The sequence below is a fragment of the Protopterus annectens genome, chromosome 6.part1, assembly GCF_019279795.1.
Source record: "Protopterus annectens isolate FY-2018-M chromosome 6.part1, PAN1.0, whole genome shotgun sequence".
Taxonomy (NCBI): Eukaryota; Metazoa; Chordata; order Ceratodontiformes; family Protopteridae; genus Protopterus; species Protopterus annectens.
Genome location: NC_056738.1, coordinates 159,251,892 through 159,276,537, shown reverse-complemented (window position 1 = coordinate 159,276,537; position 24,646 = coordinate 159,251,892). Strand labels below are relative to the sequence as shown.

General features: G+C 39.4%; 1 protein-coding gene across 3 annotated transcripts in view; it reads left to right on the top strand.

Annotated features, from left to right (window-relative positions):
- The window catches only part of B3GALT1 (beta-1,3-galactosyltransferase 1), a 2,392,726-nt gene that overhangs the window by 323,486 nt on the left and 2,044,594 nt on the right, over positions 1-24,646 (top strand). The gene's annotated exons all lie outside the window — the stretch shown is intronic.

Below are 24,646 nucleotides of genomic sequence, written 5' to 3'. Positions count from 1 at the left end.
TATGATTTTATTCATAACGGTCTCCCCTTACCAGACAGTTTTTTTTTTTTTTTGGAATAATCATCTGTGCCCCGAGGCATGTACCTCTCAACCTCTTAGAATAAGAAATGTGGACAAAGCCATGAAGAAAAAAAAATGGTACGGCTAATTATAAATATTGCTCTTACAATCTTAGAAAGTTGACAGAATAATGGGTTTTTGCATTAGCATGAATATTCTGAAGGGTATGAAGTCTAAAACTTAAATGTCTGTCATTATTTTCTAACTTCAGTCTTTAATGATTTGCCAATAATTTGGCAGAAAACCACAATTTTATGAAAAAATAAACCAAAACATAGGGCAAAATCTGGACATACTGTGAAAATCTTTACAATTGAGAGGTAATCACTCTCGCCCTCTGCCAACAGCTACCCTACCCTCAGCCTCACAGTTCAGTTTGCCTCTAACTCTTCCGTTCTAGCTCTGATATCACCCCCCCCTCTTAACATCTGCCCAAGACCATAAATTTAAAACTATGTCTTTCACTTGTCTCAGACACATGCTTTGCAAGGGCATTAAATATGCTTTTCTTTTTAATATGATATATATGCTCTCTTATTTATGGTCTTAGGCAGATGTTATGAGAATAATAGGGGGAGGTGATATCAGAGCTAGAACGGAAGAGTTAGAGGCAAACTGGATTGTGAGGTTGAGGGCTGATGTAGGACATGGCTTAAATGACCATGTGCCAATGAGACCCATTTAAAAAAAATAGACCGTTGCGTAGGTGATGTTTTTAAATGTGTTATATCTGTACATATTTTTCTGCATTTGCATTTGATGGTACATATTTTTAAATGTATACATTTTTTTATATGTTTTTAGAAGCATTTTTCTTTAAATAGTTAAATGGTTTTCAGTTGTGATTTGTGATGATAGTATAATATGTGTGTTAATGTAGATACACCTGAAGAAGCATTTAGTGAAAGTGCTTGTGTTAATAAACAACTGTGTTGGCTGAAGAAATTGGAGCCTTGCCTTTGCTTTTAGTAGCGACTTGCCAACCAGAATGGCCATTCTGCCAACAATGAATGAGGGCCCTGCTTTCCCCCAAAAGGATGCCTCTGCAAAGCACTGAAGCCAATGAAGCAACCAACAGCCACTATCATCATAAAGCCTCCGAAAAGCCACAAATCCCTCATAACCTCCAAAGCTAAACAAATTAGACTGGACAACCACCCACACTTTACCAACCCAATATAATCCTTACACAAGGAGTGAGGAGACAGAAAAAAAAATTGTACTCATCCAGTACTACCATGACCCCTTAATCCCAAGGCCTAGCTGTCTTCCAAACTGACTGCAGATCATCTCGGACGTAACCTTGCCTAGCAAGTTCACGCCAGAAATGTGACTTCTACCTCAGTTACACTTGACAAAACCCTCTAAGCTCCTCCCTACCCTGTGAATAAATATTATTTTTGGAGTGTATCCAGGTCATGTTCATACTTTTTTGTTATTTTCCTCCCTACCCTTACCTCATTTCCTCCTAAACCTCCCGCCATCCCATTTAACCCTATCCTCCCCTTATTCTCTTAATTCCTGCTAATCTATGTATCTAGCTCCATTTGAAGATGTCCCAGGACAAAATGGTCTGTTCCAAACCTCATTTATCACCAAGCCTTATTACCAAGTCAGTTCATTGGAAACTATATGCATGGAAATTCCTACATAGATCCTTTCTAACCCCTCATAGATCAGACCTAATATATAAGAAACATATTGGTTGTTGGAGATGTAAAACACATACAAAAGCAGATTTGGAACGTTTTGTTTCTGGAGCATTTCTCCCCGGGCCTCCGCTGAAAACAGGCTCTGTGGAATCTAGTCGGACTTTCCCGGTCGACAAATGATAAATAAAAAATAAAATAAAGTTTTTTTGATTGTCATTCACTGAATAAATAATAAATATTTCTTTCAAACAATTTGTAATGATACTTTTCAGTTAACCAAGTCATTAGTTTTGTTTAATGTACCCATACCACAATGTGTCCCAAAAAAAAAATATCCTTTACTGTGGACATTGCTTGCCATTGCACATAAAGCCATAACAACTTACTGGAAGAATAAAGCACCACCAACTTTTCAAGATGTCAAGAAAATCACAGTCGTCATGTCTCGAATGGAAGTAGCAACCATAAAGAAAATAAGACGTACATCACTTACTGGCAGAAAGTTGACAAAATATTGGACAAAACAAATTGATTTGATTAGTCAGCACAGCATCTTAATACAAACTGCATATTGTGTATGGAAACGTGATGTTATTGATTTGTATACTTAGGCGATTGTATATAGTTTCTTTTGTAAATAGTTGACTGATATATTATTTTTATGTTTCATTATTTATGGTGGAATGTATGAAAACATTTTAATAAACAATTTCTTTGAATAAAATAAGACTGTTTCATAATAATCCTCAACATCTATGACTCCCATTCCAACTAAATGTTTAGGTAGAAGGAATTTATTCCAACTTACTCTTTTGAAAAATAAATCTTTTTCTCCCCTCTGCTTAACAGTTATGCAACTATCTCTTTCTGTCTTCACTGTACATATTTAAAGCAGATGATATATTGTACTTTGTATATTTTCTATATAGGTTCATAGGTTGGTACTAGGTTATCGGCCCTAGGGCCTATACAAGCCTAGCCATAACAATTCCCTGGATATTTCTTCCCACAATATTTACTTCCCTGGACCCCTGTCTAGCAGGGCGACTGATGTAATCCCTGGGGTGAATTTCCTATCTCCCATCCAATTGTCAAGGTTCCTTTTGAAGAGGGCCAAGGAGGCACTCTGCTTGACATGTATGGGCAGTCTATTCCAGAGTCTGGGGAGTCTCTGGGTCAGGAACCTATTCCTCCAGCATGTTTTGTTCATTGTGATGACAAGGTTTAGATCCCTGGAGCGTGTGACTCTGAGGGATTGGGATTTCTTTAAGTGGAGCATGTCCAACAGGTCAGGGTTTGACATGGCCTTGTATGTTAAGCAGAGATCACCTCTGAGTAGACTATATGCCACAGAGTATAGCTGGAGTTTTTTTAGATGGTCAGTATAGGGCATCTGCTTTAGGTTTGTGATTCTTTTAGTGAGGTATTTCTGCGGCCTTTCAAGCTGTTGCAGATGTCTTGTGAGGTACATACCAAACAGGGCGTTGTACTCTATAATGGGTCTAATGACAGGTGAGTACAGTGGGACAATGACCTCCTTTTTTCTGGATGAAAAGCCCTTAGTGATGAGGTGTGCCACATAGAAGGATTTCCTGACTGTTGTGGCAATGTGGTTATCGAAGGTGAGACCACTGTCTACCTGTGTCCCTAAGTCTATCACACTTTCGGTGTTTAGTATACTGCCACCTCTGTGGTAATTCATGGGTACATGGTTTTTCCCAAAGGGGATAACTATACATTTTTTGGCATTAAGCTTGAGCCCATGGCTCTGGCACCAAGCATCTGTTTCTTTAAGGCTCTTTTGTAGAACATCTATATCATTTGGGGATTCAGTAATGGCTCCTAGTTTACAGTTATCTGCGAACTTTGTTAGCGAGAGTCCCTTAGTGTTGGCCTGTACTTCAGAGAAGTAGATGCCAAACAAGAGCGGTCCCAGGACTGAACCCTGAGATACTCCACTTGTCTGGAGCTGGATTTGGAGTCTGCTACTTTTACAGTCTGGGTTCTGTCAGTAAGCCAGTTGGCAACCCATCGAGTGACGTAGGGATTTATGCCCAGCTTAGTAAGTTTATCTATGATTCCAGAGTGGGGGATGGTGTCAAAGGCCTTGGCAAGGTCCAGATAGGCTGTGTGGACCGCATTACCCTCGTCCACAGCTCTGGAGACTGATTCGAAGAAGTCAATCAGGTTCAGGAGACAAGATCAGCCCTTCATGAACCCAAACTGGGTGGGTCCAATGTTTGAAGGTTGCCAGTGTCTTTGTTTATAAGTTCCATGATAATGCGTTCCATGCCCTTGCAGAGCAGGCTCATCAGACTGATGGGACGGTAGTTCCTGGGATCCAAGATGGATCCCTCCTTGTGGAGTGGGATAACTGTAGCTGTGCGCCACTCAGTGGGCATGAAGCCTGAGGTGAGGGTATGATTAAACATGACACTTAGGTGAGGTGCCAGTTAATTTTGTAGTTCATCTACTACACAGCCCGGGATGTCACCTGGTCCCATGGATGCTGTATTCTTAGGTTTGGAGAGTGCTGTTTCTACCTGTGTGGCCCTGATTACCAGAATTTGGCAATCTTTTGATATTGAGATGGGCTCTTTAGGGGGTGAGGGGGGGTGAAGTTGGCACTAAATTGATCTTCCAGGATATTGCCAGTATCCTTGGAATCAGTATATTTAATGCCATTCTGTTGTAGTTCTGAGCATATCTGAGCATTGCCATTTAGATTCTTAACATAACTATAGAACGCCTTGTGGTTGTCTTTGGAATCTTTGGCAATTTTATTTTCTTAACTAACTTTGGAGGATTTTATGAGGGATCTCAGCTTCTTACTGAGGATGGTAAGGGAGATTTTTGCATCCTGGGATTTTCCTCTTTTCTGCAACAGTTTATTTGTTCTGTTGCATAGTTTGTTTATGGCAGGGGACCACCAAATTGGCTTCTTTTTTTGGAAGAGAGTATCTTGGTTCTGTTTGGGATGGCACGATTCATGCACAAGTGGATGTGCTCGTACACTGCCTTAATGTAGGATTCAGCAGTCACACTTTCAGCTCCCATCTGCATGGGTGTCATGATGTTTGTCACTTCTGTCTTGAGTAGCATGAAGTTGGCTTTGGAGAAGTATTTTATGGAGGTTTCCTTACTGGGGGGTGGGGGTGGGGGTGGGATGTGGATGTCAAGGGTGATTTGCTTATTGTCAGACCTGACCATTGAGGGGGTGACCACTGGTGTGAAACATCTATCTCCCTTTGATATTGTAGCTAGAAATGTATGATAAGATTGTATGTCTGTTATTTTAAGTTATGTCTCTATGCATGTAGAAAATGTGATTGTATTTAAATTTATTTTGTATGTGGAGCTTTTCTCCCCAGGCCTCCACTGAAAATGGGCACTTTTTGGCCTAATGAACCATCCTGGTAAACAAATGCAGATAAATGAATAAATAAATAAATCTTTAAGCTTTCTCATTTAATCTAGCGTCTGCCATTTCCTTGGAGCCTGCATGTGTCTGTTAGCCAAACTCTTTGATATTTTAACTTGTTAGGACCACCAAGGAGCTATTATTGACTCAGTATTTCCAGCAAGGGCATGTATTTTATCCTTATTGCCTTCATTTTTGTCACAATGATTTTATATTCCAAGACCAAACTAAACCTTGTTATCAGTACAAATATTTGTTGATATTCTTGTTGCAGATGGTTAGAATTAGCAGAATGTCATCTTCCATTACAGATCTTTTCAGTTGTTCTAATCCCTATCTGTAATGCTAGAGATCGGTAGCCCTAATAGTAAAAGCTAGTGGTCGAGGTAGAATGCATAAAGGGGGAAAGTGGCCATGCCTGTTTTGGTGCCCTTCGATATCTGGAAAAACTCCAACAATGTTGCAACAGTTGTTATTTTGCTGATGATCCCTCTTAAATCCTCTGCAATATATTTATATTTGGGAACCCTATAGGTCTTAGTACTTCAAATAAATCAACTTCAGCCTATGAAATGCTTTCACAGCCTTCAGTCTCATAATCAACAAGGAGTTATTGTTTGCCTGAGTATCTTCAGTTATCATCAAAGTTTTAGTTATATTATCATGTGTGTGCTGCCTTCCTACAAGGGCCACACTGGTTGTAGTGTACCAAAGATAGTATAATTATTGCTACCAATTTCACTGTCATCCATTTTAGCATTTTGTAGTTATGACTGAGGATTGAAGTTGGCCTTTTGGAGGAAAGCTTCAAAGAGTCCTTGCCCTCTTTAGGGATCACCTTAATAATGGATGTCTTCCAGGACTGTGGTATCTGTCTTTTGTCAAAATGGTGTTTATTTTCAACCAAAATTCAGTATCTTGCTTTTATTTACCACCTATAAATCTTTAGGAAAACTATCCAAGACCAGGGATTTATCTGCAGCCTGGATTGAAAATATTTGTTCATTTAACTAATATTTGCTATATCTCCTTTTTAGTTTTAGGTTTCATCAGGAATTTGTTGTAGCTTTGGAAGCTCCAAATTCTTTAAAATCTTACTTAAAGTCTCTTCACATGTTTCTCAGATTTTCTTTTGTATACAGTCACCTGTAATAGCTCCTTAAATTTTCTAATATTTTTAAGGTATGCCTTTCTAGTTTTGTTTTTTTTTTTTTGCATATTCATTTCGAATTACACCCAATATTTGTTCAACATTTTGTTGATTTAACACTAAAACTGAACTTTGTTCAACATTTTGTTGATTTAACACTAAAACTGAACTTTGTGTACCTTTTAGAGGTGAATCAAAGCACAGATCCCTCATTGTAGATTTCCTAAACTATCTGTCTAAGTAATGCTCCATTAACCAGACTTCTCCTTCCTGTTAAGACTTAATTTGTTTGAAATTATTTACTTACTGTAGAAACAAAATAATTAACTTTATTGGTTGTTCATAATTTTGAACTTTAGGATAAACAGACATGTCTAATAACATCAACAAATATACAAAAACATTTTATTACTGTATAGCAAATCCAATTATGTAATCTATAACTATACGCATTGTGTGCACCAAGTGCTTATAACTTAAGTAAATGATTTAAATTTCACACAATAATCATGTTTAATAGAATGGTTAATGCAGATCTTAACTTAGGTTATAATGAGGATAACTTTCTCGAAATCCAGTCCAGTATTTGACATTTTATTGTTTTACTATTTGACCTTTATTTTATTGTTTCCGTTTCTTTTTCAGCTTCAGTTTACATATAAATGTATCTCTATCTATGTGTGTGTGTGTGTGTGTGTGTGTGTGTGTGTGTGTATAGATGGGTGCATAGCCTCTCATGTCAGGGGTGAAGTCCCTTTACTGAAATACACAAAGTGTTAGAGCCATTCTAGATATTTCATGTTCATATGAGTGATCACAGTTTTGTGATTCAACTTTATAGTGTTGATCACTTCTGTATCACCCTTCAGTCATGGACACATAGACCCACAGAGCCACATGGATGGCTTTTGGGCATAGAATCATATACATGTTTGTGAATTATCCATGATGAGAGTTCAGCTTATCAAGACTAACTTGGCCAAAGATGTAAGATGCAATATACTTTTTGATGGCATGGAAATGTTAGAATTGTTATTGAATCAGTAACAGTGTTAGAATGACAAGGATTTTGACCATTGTTTGAGAATAGTGTGGATTTGGTCTTGGTGGTAAGATAAAGTTCCATTGAAACCATATTTGTAGTAAAACAAGCCCAGATTGCAGTATGACGTTAAAGGTAGGGTTTGCGTTATGCATAAGAAGGATAATAGACTTGCTGGATTTTGAAACCAGTTTTGTTTCTGTGCAGTGAGAGACTATGTCACTCAAAAGATGAGAAAAATTAGCAACCCTGGTACAAAGCCCTGAGGAAATCCAACAGTAACAGACAGTATTTGCAAGTTGCCATTTTCTATCCGATTATTTGGTACCTTTCTTTCAGGTGATTTTTGCTGCCATTTAATGGCACTGACAGAAAGGTTGTAACTGTATAGGTTCAATGTAAGCATGGCATGATCAACAGCATTGTACTCTTTTTGGATAGTCCATACAAGACTGATCCAACTATTTGGTCATGAACTGATTGCAAATTAATGTACTCTGTGAGGCATTGCTTTGGTTAGGCATGAACCAAGATGGGAATCTGTGATAAGGTTATATTTGACTGGATGTAAAATCAGTTGTGGAAGATTGAATTTCTATAGAATTGTTTGGTATGGAGGAAAAAAGAGCTATTGAATAATTGTTTATTGACATTACTTTTATTCCTTTAGACAGTGAGTACAGTAAGTGACTTTTTCAGATAGTAGGAGCAATCAGTCTTTTATAAAACTATTAAATAACATTGCAGTTTGGTGACCAATAGCTTTAATTGAGAAATGTACAGGGTATACACCGCACAAGGAGAATTGCTGAAATCCAAACTAGTAAACACATGAAACAGCACTGAAAAAAATAAGACAGGTTTGATTTTGAAGGCAGCAAACTTTAATAGCAAATAAAAAAAATAAAAATGCGGTGATATAGTTAATGCATTTATGCAGTTGTTTTTTATTTGCTATTAAAGCTTGGTGCCTTTGGAATCAAACCGGTTTTAATTTTTTAACTGTTGTTTTTGTAAATTTACAACGTATGCTGAAAACTGTCTATTTATCATCTCAGCTGATGGAGGAATATATTAAAAAAGTATGATGAAATTGTTCACAAGGTAAAGACAAGAGGATTATGCTTTGAAAAAGTTTTTCTTTTGACTAGCTATAAGATCTTTTGTGTGATATTTCAAAAAGAAAAGCATAGAGTTTTGTGCAGTATTGAGAAGATTTTCTGTAATATATCAGAATTTTTTTGTATTCTTACAATGTACCTATTGTTGCTCAAGGGACTATTTTTTTCCAGTGAGAATTAGGTTTTCCTGTGGTTCAAGCCTCACAAAATTAGATGTTGGCTTTAAGTTGAAATATGTGTTTTTGAGGTCTCTCACAACAAAGTATTCTTCTTCTTCTTTCAGCTGCTCCCATTGGGGTCACCACAGCAGATCATCTGTTTCCATTTCTTCCTGTCCTCTGCATCTTGCTGTGTCACACCAACCACCTGCATGTCCTCTCTCACCACATCCATAAACTTTATCTTAGGCCTTCCTCTTTTCCTGTTGCCTAGCAGCTTCATCCTTAGCATCTTTTTCCCAATATACTCTGCATCCCTCCTCAGCACATGTCCAAGCCAATGTAATCTTGCCTCTCTGGCTTTGTCTCCATACCTTCCAACCTGGGCTGACCCTCTAATATACTTATTCCTAATCCTGTCCACCCTCGTCACACACAGTGCAATTCTCAGCATCTTTAACTCTGCCACGTCCAGCTCTTACTCCTGCCTATTTGTCAATGCCACTGTCTCCAACCTATGTAACATAGCTGGACTCACTAGCCTCTTGTAGACTTTCCCTTTCAATCTTACTGGTACTCATCTGTCACAAATCACTCCTGGCACTCTTCTCCACCCACTCTATCCTGCCTGTACTGTCTTCTTCACCTCTCTTCCGCACTCACCATTACTGTGAACTGTTGATTCCAAGTATTTAAACTCATCCACCTTTACTACCTGTACCCCCTGCATCCTCATCATTCCTCTATCCTCCCTCTCATTTGCACCCATATATTCTGTCTTAGTCCTGCTGATCTTCATTCCTCTTCTCTGTAGAGCATATCTCCACCTCTCCAGGGTCTCCTCCACCTGTTCCCTACTCTCACTACAGATCACAATGTCATCTGCAAACATCATAGTCCATGGGGACTCCTGTCTGATCTTGTCTGTCAACCTGTCCATCACCATTGCACATAACAAAGGGCTCAGAGCTGATCCTTGATGTAATCCCACCTCCACCTTAAAAGCATCCATCACTCCCACTGCAGACCTCACCGCTGTCACACTACCCTTGTACATATCCTGTACCACTCTTACATTCTTCTCTGACACTCCCGACTTCCTCATACAATACCACAACTCCTCTCTGGGCACCCTGTCATATGCTTTCTCTAAGTCCACAAAGACACAATGCAACTCCTTCTGACCTTCTCTGTACTTCTCCATCAACACTGTCAGAGCAAACATATCGCATCTGTAGTACTCTTTCCTGGCATGAAAACATACTGCTGATCACTAATTTTCACCTCCCTTCTTAACCTGGATTCCACTACTCTTTCCCATAACTTCATGCTGTGACTGATCAATTTAATCCCTCTGTAGTTACTACAACTCTGCACATCACCCTTATTCTTAAAAATTGGTACCAAAACACATTTTCTCCATTCCTCAGGCATCCTCTCACTTTCCAAGATTTCATTAAACAATCTAGTTAAAAACTCCACTGCCATTTCACCTAAATAGCTCCACGCTTCCACAGGTATGTCATCTGGACCAACAGCCTTTCTATTTTTCATCCCCTTCATAGCTATCCTTACTTCCTCCTTGCTAATCCACTGCACTTATGATTCACTATCCGCACATCATCCAGCCTTCTCTCTCTCTCATTCTTCATTCATCAGCCCCTCAAAGTGCTATTTCCATCTGCTCAACACACTCTCCACACTTGAGTACATTTCCCTCATTATCCTTTATCACCTTTACCTGCTGCACATCTTTACTAGCTTGGTCCCTCTGTCTAGCCAATCAGTACAGGTCTTTTTCTCTCTCCTTAGTGTTCAGCCTTTCATGCAACTCTTCATACGCCTTATCCTTAGCCTTCGCCACCTCTTTCTTTGCCATGCACCTCATCTCCTTATACTCTTGTCTACTTTCTTCATCTCTCTGAAAGTCCCACTTCTTCTTTGCCAACCTCTTTCTCTGTATACTCTCCTGTACTTCCTCATTCTACCACCAGGTCTCCTTGTCCTCCTTCCTCTTTCCAGATGTCACACCAAGCACCTTCTCCTTCAGGTTGTCTAAACTGCTGCATTCATTTTTGCATTAAGTGAAGTTTCTATTGTAGTTCTTAATAATATAGCAATATCCCATGGCTGGTTGTGGGTAATGCTGGATTTACTTTCGCCCTCGTGACCAAGCAAAGTCAAAACATGAGTAAATCAGCATTACTCACACCCAGCCATGGATTATTGCTATTATACAGAGACATTTTTTAAGAAAAAAGTCAGTTACTTTTCTTAAGTAATGTCCTTGTATAATGGCGCCGCTATGCTCTTCTGCATTTTTCCCTGTATCCTGGGGCTTTCTTGATGTACTGTGCATGCGTGTGAGACTTAAGTTCCCATGCGTACACAGTACATCAGTGCTGTGTAAAGGAAACAATGGAGAAAGGACCTCTGTTGCTTTTTTTTTTAATTAAAAAAAATGAAATCGGGAGAATTGAAACATACAGGAGAGACAAGACAGAGAAATATAAGGATAAGCAGGTATATGTTTCTCTAGTTTGCATAATGTGTCTGATTTATCCTTGTATTTTTCTCTGTCCTGGCTGTCTCATTCTTTTGAAGTCTCCAGTTTTTGTAAGCATATATTTTTTTTAAAAATTAAAGAAAAGTAGAATTTCCATAGCATATATTAATAGACTGAACAAATAGTTAAAGAAGTGAAACAACATTGGCCTATGTTGCTTAGGGACAAAAAGCTAGCAAATATACTTCAGGATTTTGTAAATATATCTTACAGAAGAGGTAGAAATTTGGCTGATATGGTGGTACACAATTTTTTATCACCAGAGGCCATTTTAGATGGTAACTTTCCCCTAAACATGGGCACTTTTGTCTGTAATAAATGTTCTATTTGCAAGCATATAGTAAGATTTTTTTCCTGATATTAATGGTACTAAGTTCTATTTGAATGGAAGTTATATATGTAGCACTGAAGAAGTAACATCTGCATTAAAATGCACTTGTGGTTCATTTTACATTGGTGAGACAGGTCTGTCTTTTAAAACACGTTCATAAGAACATATCAGAGACATTAAAAATAAAATATTAGATAGTCCATTGGGGGCACATTTTATAGATTTTCATGGTGCTAAGCCAAGTTGTTTAAGGGGGTGTGTATTAGAAAAAAATAATGTATTTGTAGGTGAATGTGTTGATACCAAGACTAAGTTATTGCAAAAGGAAACTTTATTTATTTTAAAATGCAGTACTTTGGAACCATTTGGTCGTAATTACTCTTGGAAGGCTTTTGGCCAAAGCATTAAGTCTTTTAATAAAGAGTGGGTTCATAGGTCATGGTCAGTTGTTATTTTTAGTTATATATATTTGGTAACAGATCTGGCCACTCCTGAAAGCCTTACCACAATGGCAAAACACTACCATTTGTATTAATATTAATTTCCTTCAGTATAATTCGGTACCCTTGCAAGAGCCTTAGCGTAGCTGGCTTTGGAGTGTCTGCTGGTGGCGTAATTACCTTATAGATTGGACAGAAGGGGGCATGGCTAGTAAACCTGTGGCAGCCTTTCCCAGGTGTGTGTATGTGTGTGCGTGTGTGTGTGAAAATCAAATCTCAGAGTGCGTGTCTGCTGTTTGGAACAGGGGCACAAAGTACTGGTTTCACTGGAGGACTTGGCTTGGACACTCAGCTGAGGACTCAAACCAACAGGTGTGCCAGTGAGGAATCTTATTGGGGATCTGGAGAGAGAGAGAGAGAAAACAGCCCCTGGCCTGAGAATGTTCCCTGTGTGCTCTTAAGGGAAAGTATGCTTGATGCAGAGATCTGCATCTAGAAATACTGGTTGTATCTATTTTTGTTCCAACTGAACATCCCTCTCCAGTGTCAGTGGTGAGGATTCAGGCTCCTTGATTACTGGCCAAGAATTGACATTACAATGGTAAACACACACACACACACACACACACACACACACACACACACACACACACACACACACACACACACACACACACACATATGTATTGTGTGTGCATGTGAAACGGCAACAAATTCTAATTAGGAATGTCTGTTCATTGGAGTAATCAGGGCCAAGTACAGTTCTAAATAAAGCCTTATTAATTGAGAGGTCATATTTTAATTAATAAATTTGATCGGGGTCCATATCCCCATTTTTTTTTTGTAAATTGTATAAATGATTTGTGCATTGTTTTCACAGATTCTTATGAGGTAAGTGTCCAGTGGTCATATGACATGATTGGCCAACCCAATGCTCATATCATTTCAGTGCCCAAGGGCCCAAGCCTCCTAAGGCTTAATCTAAACCTGGTAGTCAGGTTTGCAACATGCAATTGCTTTTCATTCTGATGGTTTGTATATACAACAGATTCTTTCCCACAAAATAGTACTTTGTCTATTTGTAGCCTTTTATATTACACCTCTCTTTTACTTTTTAGTCTGGAAAGGCGATTTTCACATACAGGATTAGCAATGTTATTCCCATGTTAATTTTACTGGGGTAGACAATGTAGTGGTGATTGCATATTCAGCTAAACTGAACTGGCAGTAGTGTTTCCTTCCTTAGAATTAATTAATTGCTTGAATGAGTGATTGATTGAGTGATCATGATGTGTATGGTTGATAATGAGTCACCTTCAGATGTCTTGAATATTGATGTTACCTCAACAGCATCACACTGTGAAAACACGTATTGCATTAATGAACATAAAAATCATATCTTGCAGTGCCATTTGTATGTTGAGAAAAGTCTTGCTTTGTCTTGAGAGGATTTCATTGTAAACTGGAGCTGCTAAATGGTTTCTCCCCTAACGGAAATAGAATTAAATTACATAAGAGAAGAGATGAGGAAAATTGATTCCTACTTAATTTCACAGGCCACTTAATTGGCTGTTGTCTAAAATTGTGCTGCTAAAGAATAACGAACTTCCTAAATGTTGTTTTGTGGTGGTGTTAAGGGGAGGGTGTAAGAATACATCTTAACTAAAGAGGCCCAATTTGCTTAAGATAGAGATAGGAGTTAGACAGCAAAAAATGTATTTCATATGTTTGCCTTGAATCTAATCACTCACAAAAGATCAGAGAAATAAAACTGTGTACACCATGTTACTTCTCAGAAGGAAGCATTAGTATGAAGAAGTATTGTGAGGCACAATACAGCAATTTGTAGAAATCTTGTTTTGCTTAACATTTAGAGAACCTGTAGGTTATACATAAACGTGTGAATTGTTTGGAAGTTCTGTTTGAAAAGTCTTTACTTTAATTCTGGCTGTAATTTATGTTTCTGGAAAATATTCTTGTATCTGTTTAGACATACTAATTACTAGCAGACCTTTGGCATGACCTAACTTGATGTAAACATCATGCTGATGCTGAGGCAGTACCAGACTGGAATAAATTGCAGGGAAAAAGATGTGCCATGTATGTTTGGACGTAGGCTAATTAATAATAATAATAATAATAGTAATAATAATAGTAATATTTGTGGAGCATGGAGAAGACCGGAAGCTAGAGTGAAGAGTCACACCTGAGCTTTATCTTGCAGGCTTGTGGTTCACATCTCACTGTCAAGAAAGTGCTAATAGTGTAACTCTAAGGTATTGTAAAGTCACTTCAGTAATCTTTTCTTATCTTTTGATACTTGGCGGCACTTTTGGTTGGTGTAGCTTTCTTGTCATATGTAGTCAGAGCCATCTGTAATGGCAAGCAAAGGAACAGAGAGGAATTTTAGGACCATGCCTTATGTACACATACAAGCAGAAATGCCACACACACATGAAAACAGAAACACGTACAAGCTCACTTCCCTTAGACTGTTGCTACACCCTACTTTTATATGTTTACTGCTTTTTAATATTGTGTATATTCAACATTGAAGACACTGTTTGGGGCTTTTTGCATTCTTACACAAAACAGAGCAAGATTTTTTTCCCTTCCTTTTCTCTTTCGTTCTTTCTTTCTTACACTTGAGTTTCTAGTCCTTGGAATGTCTCCTGCAGTGGTGTGGGCAGTCTAGTAAAAATAAGAAAATCACCCATGCTATTAAAATAGAGAAGTAGTATTAAAACTATTCTGGCACAAAAAATGCCGATGTTCCACTGTCTACCCCACCCACCCACTTTAGTGGTACCAGAAGTTGTAGGACTTCCAGCGAGGCAATGAATCTTTTTCTGCACCACTTATATCTTCAGTTCCTTCACTAGTGCTGTGTGGTGAACAACCAGGCAGCCACAAGCTGAATATGTTGGAACAATGCAAATATTGAAAAAACTATTTTCTATGCAGTGCACATATTCCTAAAATTACAGCTAGTGGTGGGCAGGAGGAAGGCGACCTCTTTGACCAGTCAACAAATCCCGTTTACATGGACACTGAGGTGCCTAGTCTGTATTATTTAAACAAAATGAGAAGAAACATCTTTTCTTTCCCTTTTCGTTTATACTGCTAGAAGTGCACTGTAATTTCTGCTGCTACCCCTAACCATCTCATGTAGGACCACCAGCTTTCATTCCCACCCCTCGATATACTTGTTCCTGCCATCAGGATCTACAAGTTTCTCTTCTACCTTAAACCAGATACAAGACTTAGGAACTGACCACAAATTATTAGAAGTATTGCAATGCATATCTTAGGTTTCCACTGGGAATTTTATTACATGAGGATAACTCTGACATTACTAAACAGTTTGGATTGCTATTCTTAGCCTATAGCTTGATGTAAGAATGAACTGCTGTCATTGTACAAGTCTTTCCTGAAAGGAGATTTTGTGCAGTGACTGAGAACTTGGCCTTCAAGGGAAATGGATCATATTATTTCTGCTGTTCATTTATGAACCTGTAGGAAAATAATATTAACATTTTTAACCCAAAAATATTAAAAGCTGGCATACGAGCTTGCATTTGATTTCACACAAGATAAATGCATTAATTTTTAGTATTTTGCCTGTTAACTTTTAAATTTTCCTAATTGTCCTACAACATGAGAATTGCAGTTGTCTCTTTTTCACATGTGGTAAAAATGATTTTACCCTTACATTAATCAAATGGTTGCACACAGTGTGTGCCCTAATTGCATCTTTACATATTATATCCGAGGTGCAACCTGGTATGTGTAATCATGGGGAGTGAGTAATGGGCTGGGTGAGGCTGCCAGCCCAGCTAGCTAGAATTTTGTAAATAATTCTGTTATTTATGAAATATAAATATGATTCATATGCTTGTCGTAAGTTATGTGGATATTAAACTACTGATGCAGAAGTGCGTAACTGTTTGTTATGTACTGAACTTCAAGAATGTAACCACAGTGTACCGTACTGGAAAAGAACAGAAATATATATAAACTATATGCCTATGCACATGTATGTTTTGGTGGTAGAGGGTGTTTGCAAACCCATAAGAAAAGCAAAGAGTTTTATGGTTGTGTTTATCTCAGTTTCAAGGCAGCTAGGAGACAGGATGTCTACAGCTAGAAGTTATTTCTATTGTCTGGAAAGAGAAGTAATTACAGGTTTCAAATGTAAAAGTGTTTAGCTGTTTTATGACTTCCAGTTCTTGGCAAACTTCTGAGAGATAAGTATTTCTGACACAGAGGTGCTAAATTTTAAGTTTCTGTTAGCCTGGGAACTGAAGGCAGAGGTGACAAATAGTTATGTCATCCAGTTGACCCAGCAGTAAAGTGTTGTTATTAATTTAAGAACTATCTCTCAGAGAAAGTCTGTGCATTTTTTATCTTGTCTTGGATCTAGAAACATCCACTCATCAGCACTTCTGCCTGTGTCTTGCAAATAGTAAATACGAGATTACAGTAATCTCTCTTAGAGATAGATAGGAATATAGTAAGATTAGTTTAGATGTTTTCTGTATTAATGTGCGACTGTCCTGCAATGTTGTTTTAAAATATTTCCTGTGATTCTGAACTCTGTAGTCACTGTATTGAGTATTGTCTTGTTCTTTTACTAGTTATTATTAAATATATTTAAACCATTTAATTGTGGCTGTTTTGCTTAGAGATATTTAAGCTCTTGAAGTACTTTGCATATGCATTTGGTGACACTGTATAGGCCACTCCAATAGCCTTGCTGTTGGTCACACTTATTTGAATAATAGTAACATTACAGAGTAAGATTGGGCACCCTTTGGTAAGGGTCTTTATAGTAACTGATAAGTAGTGGTTGGTGGCAGTGATAACTACCTTATAGTCTGGGCAGAAGGCGGCATAGCCAGTAAACCTGTGCAAAACTTCCCCAGTAATGACTGTTTGTAAATAAATCAAATCTCAAAGTGTGTGTGTGTGAGTGTGTGTGTGTGTGTGTGTTTGTGTTTGTGTATGTATGTGTGTGTGTGTTTGTGTCAGCTACTTTGGCAGGGACATAAAACACTATTTGTACAGAGAGGGTGCTGGAGGTTTTGGCTTGACCATTCGGCTGAGATCTTAACCCTATAGCTTTGCCAGTGGGGAGTCTTATTGGGGATCTGGAGAAAGAAGCAGAAACCAGCCCCAGACTGACTGTGATCTCTGTGTGCGCTTAAGGGAAATTGTACTTTACTGTGTGTGTACTTGTCATCCTCCCAATGTGCACGTCCTCATTGGTGCTAGTGGTGAAGATTGAGGCTCCCTGATTACTGGGCCAGTGTGGGGGCATCATGGTTTGTTTAATCACTCTTGCAACATTTAACACTTGGGACAACACCTCATGTTAAATCTCATTGTTGTGATGAGATAACTCAACTCTGCATCATTATATGTATATATGGATGTGTGTGTGTGTGTGTGTGTGTGTGTGTGTGTGTGTGTGTGTGTGTGTGTATGTTTGTGAGTTTGTATATGTCTCCTGAAATATAAAATGCTTCAAAGAGTAAATGAAAAATGGGTGATTATTTTAGAGCAAACCTAAAGTAATTGAAATCAAAAAACAAAACAAAACATTCTTTGTAGGGTGGCAAGCCCATCTGACCTACTGCTAATTATTTATACCAACTCTGAGAGCTCACAACTGCAGATTAAGGACACAATTTTCAATCCACGCTATAATGCAATCTTGCAAAAAAAAAAGCAGCTGTTAAGTGTGAAAAATGAGCAAAAAAGGGCATTCTGATTTCTAAACTGCAACTATATATGAGTCCATGTCATTTAATTGAAAGTTCATTTCATTGAAATTCAAATGGTTGAGCCCATTAGATTGAAAAATCATTTGACTAACTGTAGAAGTCTACAGAAAACACCCCGTGAGGTCATTTCTTATCATAGGAATTGTTAGGGAAGCGAATATAGCAGAGAATTTGTGGAATGCCATGTGTTGTGGAATGCCATGTGGACTGCCATGGTCAGCATGATGTTACAGCCTTAGATTTGTAGATGTTTTTTTTTTTTCGTTCACTGTGGGCAGTGTGTTTTCTCTTTTCTGAGGTTGTGTGACCATGGACTTAGTGTATGCCAGTTAGGTAATGAGGGACAAAGCCACCCCAACCCCAGACAGGTGTCCAGGGGGAGCTTGCCCTTCTCAAAAATGTTTTTTGTGGTGTATTTGCAGTGCAAATAATATTCTATCAAATGAGTTTTCAGTCAAATTAATGTTCACTCATATGAGCTTTCAACCAAATGGACTTGTCAGCTAGTGGGTACAAAAAGGATACTGACTGAAGAGTTTAATGGGTGTCCACTTTATGTTTCATATTTGGTGCTTTAACCTCAGTTTTATATTGCTGTTCTTGATTGTTAACACTTATTTTTCAAGTGTTACCCTCAAATTCAGAGGGAAAAGCAGATCATATTGTGCATGACATATTAAGGATGAATCATGACTCCCAGACCTTTCATTCCAGACTTGTGCCAGATGGAAGTGATGTTATGGTGCCTTGCTGCTTGAAGGCCACCCACTCACACATATGATGGATGATTCATAGACATCTTTACTGTTGGCACTAGACAGCATGCAGTACATCAGAAAAACCTTGTGTATAAATACTGCACTAACCTGCTTTCCGCCTATGTTTAATAGTCCACAAGCCTCAAAGTGCCTACCTCCCCTTCTCTGCTTCACTGCCAGAAGTCATTGTTTTATCTTGTGTTAGTCCATGCATGGCCTGTCACTGACTGTAGTTTCTGTCAGCCCAGAGAAACAGATCATGTGACATATGAGCCAAGAGTCCCAACCAATCCAGAGACCACAATTAGAACCCCTTAGTCTTCCACCTAAACAATGTTAGTAATTGGTGAAGCCTCATCCTTTAGCATGCCTAACACTAGAGTTCAGAACACTGTTGCTATCCCTTCTGTGTTGAAAGGTTTTCTGGACCCAGCACGTAACCCTGGCCCACATGGCACTGTGACTTTTGCCAAAGGAGTACTACTGTTCTGCTTTGTAAGGATGTCCCAATTGTTTTCTCAACACTTTGCTCTGACCCTCATGAAACTGGAAATCATTTTGAAAAGCTATAAGTTAATACTGCCTGCATTAAAATATGACCCTAATTTGGGGTCATTTCCCTACTTATTTTTTTTTTGTACTTTATCCCCAGTAACGAAAATAAAAGCTCAGACTACACCTTCCATTCATTTTGCAGCTATCATATTTATGTGTTGAAAATAGTTTTGTTTGTGAGTTGATTCCATCTTAAGTATAGAATGGACAGTTTGGTGTAGTGCAACAGACATTCTTCACTAATTGCCCTGGACCTGAATTTTCCTCTTCATGTCCCTGATCTGCCTAGTTATGGGGATGATGAACGACTTTGCCAAACTCTGCCATGCTGTACGCTCACATTCATGAAACCCAGACATTCGTCCCATATATAGCTCTTGCTATTGCTTGCTAGGGGAGGTGGTGATGTTAACACAGTCGAATATCATTAATCCATGATGACTGGAACCACTGGGCTGCTGGGTTAATGAAATACATGGCTTACCTATGCAGCAATCATAACAGTCTCCACTAATGGTAAGAAAACATGAACAGCATGCTGTCTGATGTTTGTACATTTTTTTTGCAAGGACCTACAGTGCCTTGAACATTATCTCTGTGTTATATGGTCACACTGACTAATGTTGATGCTCATTCCATCCACTTGCAAAAATGGAAAAGGGAACTGATGATGATTACCATAGTGCTTTGAACATTATCAGTTACGTAAAATGCGAAAAAAGCTTCTGCTTCTAAATTTCAATGTTGCACCTGCTGTTCGTTTAGCACTCATTAGTTTTCACTATGACCAGTTTATGAATGAAATTATGCCGATTATAAAATGAAAGCTCAGTAGCATTCAAACACTTGAACAAAAATTGATTATTCTAATCAAGTGCTGCCAGTGGTACCAAGTCCATCCATGAAATACTACATGTGATAAAGGATAACTGCATAATGTGGGAATTAGAGAAATATAGGTAAAGAAAAACTCCAACATATACATGCTCAGCTATTTATTGGTACAAAACGTACAGGTGCAAATCGTACCTAAATAAATTCAATGATATTGGATTTGTTTTTTTTAACTAAAACAGGTTTAATACTAATTGCACTATTCAGGTCAGGGAACACATCAGCTTTAAGCCTTAAGATCCAGTTATACTCACTGACTTATAAAATATTATTCATATGAAGTCAGTGAGTATCATTGGATCTTAAGGCTTAAAGCTGATGTGCTTCCTGGCCTGAATAGTGCAATTAGTATGAATTTGTTTATGTACAATTTTAAATAGTTTTTATGCAACTCTTAATTTATAAATATGTCTGTATGCTGTTATTGGGTGCCTGTGTCATGTGACCTGGTTTGATTTTTATTATAAATTCACCTGTTAGCACTTATGAAAGGTAAATCCTGAAAGCTTTGCACCTGTATGATTTGTAGCACTTGAGAACTGTAACAATCGGGATCGGAAGGGTCTCAAGACAGTTCTAAGGTCGGCAGAAAGAATCATTGGCACCTCTCTTAAACCTCTGGAAGATCTACACAAATATACTGGTGCATCGACAGGGCCAAAATCTTTCCAGCGATCCAATGCATCCTGCCAATGGTCTGTACACTCGCGTATCCTCAGGCAGGAGATACAGAAGCCTGCATTGTAAGACTGCCAGACTAAAAAAAAAAAAACAGTTTCTTTCCGCTCTCCATTAGACTGTTGAACTCTTGGGAAAAACCAACCATGATGTCTGTTAAATAACTAGCCTATCAAGGAGCTTATTTTATAGACGTGCAATAACTAAGTGCAATACTAAGGTAGCTCACCTAAACAGTGAAGGACTGTAAAGTGCAATATACAAACTGTGCAAACTGGAAGCAAAGCTCTCTCCACCCAAGATTGTGCTAGACAATCAAGAGGAGAAGGTTAACACCCGCACTACACCTCAAGCAACACAGCCCTTCTAAACTCACACCACCAACACCCACACATAGCAACACTAAATCCACATATGCGGAGGCCCTTAACTGTAACCAGCAAGGACCTCCGAAGCTAAAATGCAAACACCACTCACAACCAAAGTGTCACATAGCTCACAACACCAGAGTGCCACCCAACAGCAGCCACTGAGGCAAGACAACGTACCTAACACTTTAGTCATAGGTGACTCTATAGTCAGGCACACTGATGTCTCACTCACCAGGCTGAACAAGGAGAAAATTTCAGTGAGCTGCCTGTCAGGTGCCAGGATCCGCCACATAACTCGTGCACTCAAGTCACTCCATAACAAGTACAAATATGACTCTGTCATTGTCCATGTTGGAGTAAACAACTTGAGACGTACCCCCCTGGACTACATGAAAAGAGACATGGAAGAGCTCTCGGATCATGTGGCCCAGGCAGGTATGACCCTAGCCCTAAGTAGCATCCTGCCTTCACCTAGAATGATACCACAATATAAGGACAAAATGATTGACTTAAACAATTGGCTAAGCTTCTGGTGTCATTCAAAGGGGATCCAGTATATGTCTGGGATGACATGATCAACCGACCACGATGCTTTGCCAGAGATGGTCTGCACCTGTTGCTCCTGGGATTCAGGTTACTGGCTAAGGCACTTGCCATCCCTATAGTGCCTTTTTTAGGCAAAGTTTAAAGGATAAAAACCACTACCATAACAGGTGCAAGCATGCAAAATCTGAAGGTAATGCTACTCAATGCTAGAAGTTTAAACCTCAAAATGCACTCCTAAAAATGGAGAACATCGATATCTGTGCAGTAACTGAGACCTGATTCAAGGCTCCAGAGAGCACCCCTGCAATACCAGGCTTCAACTCTTACCACACTTTTTGGCCACCAAACCAGGATCGAAACACTAAAGGCAGAGGAGTGTCCATATTCACCAAGGATATTCACACCACCAGGTTAGTTGCCCAACACAATGCGTTTGAAATTCTCCAGGTGCAACTAACACTAGGTAAGACTGCACTCCAAATTGTAACTTGCTACAGATCCGCCGCCATGCCCCAAGATTCTCACTACACCTTTCTAAACATACTGGAAAATATTAATATACAACCAAACACCCTAATACTGAGTGATTTCAACTACCCTGCCATTAACTGGGAAAACTACTCCTGTACCAACACCTTTGCCCAACGGTTCTTGGAATTCATAAATTCCAATGCCCTGGATTAACTAATCCATAATCCCACCAGGGGCTCCAGTGTCCTAGAACTAGTCATTACCAACATGGGAAATCGATGCTCCACACCTATGGTCACCCCCTTGTTGGTCAGGTCAGACCATAAGCTAATCACCGTTAACATCCACATCCCACCCCACCCCCCAGTAAGGAAATCTCCATAAAAAACTTCTCCAAAGCCAACTTCATGCTACTCAAGACAGAAGTTACAAACTTCATGACACCCATGCTGATGGGAACTGAAAGTTCGACTGCGGAGTCCTACAATAAGGCATTGTACGAGCACATCCAATCATGCATGAATCGTGCCATCCCAAATAGAACCAAGATGCTCTCCTCCAAAAAAAGGAAGCCAATTTGGTAGTCCCCTGCCATAAACATACTTTACAACAAAAGGAGGAAACTGTTGCAGAAAAGAGGAAAATCCCATGATGCAAACAATTCCCTTACCAGCCTCAGTAAGAAGCTGCAATCCCTCATAAAATCCTCCAAAGCTAGTTATGAAAATAAAATTGCCGAAGATTCCAAAGACAACCACAAGGTATTCTATAACTATGTCAAGAATCTAAATGGCAATGCTCAGATCTGCTCTGAGCTACAACAGAATGGCATTAAATATACTGATCCCAAGGATATTGCCAATATTCTGGCAGATCGATTCAGTGCCAACTTCACCCCTCCCCTCACCCCCTAAATGGCCCATCTCAATACCGGAAGATTGCCAAATTCCAGTAATAATGGCCACACAGGTAAAAACTGCACTCTCCAAAGCTAAGAATACAGCATCCATGGGACTAGATGACATTCCAGGCTGTGTACTACATGAATTACAAAATGAACTCTCACCTCACCTAAGTGTCATGTTTAATCATACCCCCACCTCAGGCTCCGTGCCCACTGAGTGGCGCACAGCTACATTTATCTCACTCCACAAGAGGGGATCCACCGCCCCATCAGTCTGATGAGCCTGGTCTGCAAAGCCATGGAACGTATTATCGTGGAACTTATAAACAAAGACAATGGCAACCCTAAAACACTGGACCCCACACAGTTTGGGTTCGTGAAGGGCCAATCTTTGTCTCCTGAGCCTGATTGACTTCTTCAAATCAGTCTCCAGAGCCATGGATGAGGATAAGGCAGTCCACACAGCCTGTCTGGACCTCACCAAGTCCTTTGACACTATCCCCCACTCTGGAATTACAGACAAACTTACTAAGCTGGGCATTAATCCCTACATCACTTGATGGGTTGCCAACTGGCTTACTGACAGAATCCACACTGTAAAAGTAGCAGACTCCAAATCCAGCTCCAGACAAGTGACAAGTGGAGAACCTCAGGGTTCAGTCCTGGGACCTCTCTTGTTTGGCATCTACTTCTCTGAAGTACAGGCCAACACTAAGGGACTCTCGCTAACAAAGTTGGCAGATGACTGCAAACTGGGAGCCATTATTGAATCTCCAATTATGTGGATACTCTACAAAAGGGCCTTACAGAAACAGATGCTTGGTGGTAGAGCCATGGGCTCAAGCTCAATGTCAAGAAATGTATAGTTATCCCCTTTGGGAAAAACATGTACCCGTGAATTACCACATAGGTGGCAGTACACTAAACACTGAAAGTGTGATAAGAGACTTAGGGACACAGGTGGACAGTGGTCTCACCTTCAGTAACCACATTGCCACAACAGTCAGGCAATCCTTCTATGTGACACACCTCATCACTGTGGGCTTTTCATCCAGAAAAAAGGAGATCATTGTCCCACTGTACTCATCCCTCATTAGACCCATTATAGAATACAACGCCCCATTTGGTATGCACCTCTCAAGACATCTGCAACAACTGGAAAGGCCGCAGAAATACCTCATTAAAAGAATCACAGGCCTAAAGCAGATGCCCTATGCTGACCCCCTTAAAAAAATGCCAGCTATACTCTGTCGCATATCGTCTACTCTGAGGCGATCTCTGCTTAACATACAAGGCCATGTCAAGCCCAGAGCTGTTGGACATGCTACACTTAAAGAAATCCCAATTCCTCAGAGCCACACGCTCCAGGGATCTAAACCTTGTCATCACAATAAACAAACATGCTGGAGGGATAGGTTCCTGAGGTTCCTGACCCAGAGACTCCCCAGACTCCGGAATAGACTGCCCATGCATGTCAAGCAGAGTGCCTCTTTGGCCCTCTTCAAGAGGAACCTTGATGATTGGATGGGAGGAAAGTCACCCCGTGGATCACATCAGTCGCCCTGCTAGACAGGTGTCTAGGGAAGTAAATAGTGTGGGAAGAAATAGCCAGGGAATTGTTATGGCTAGGCTTGTATAGGCCCTAGGGCCGATAGCCTAGTATGAACCTTTGAACCTATGCAATAATTCAGTCTAATCATAGATATGCTGCAATTGTTTTCATTTTACTTTGACAATATTAC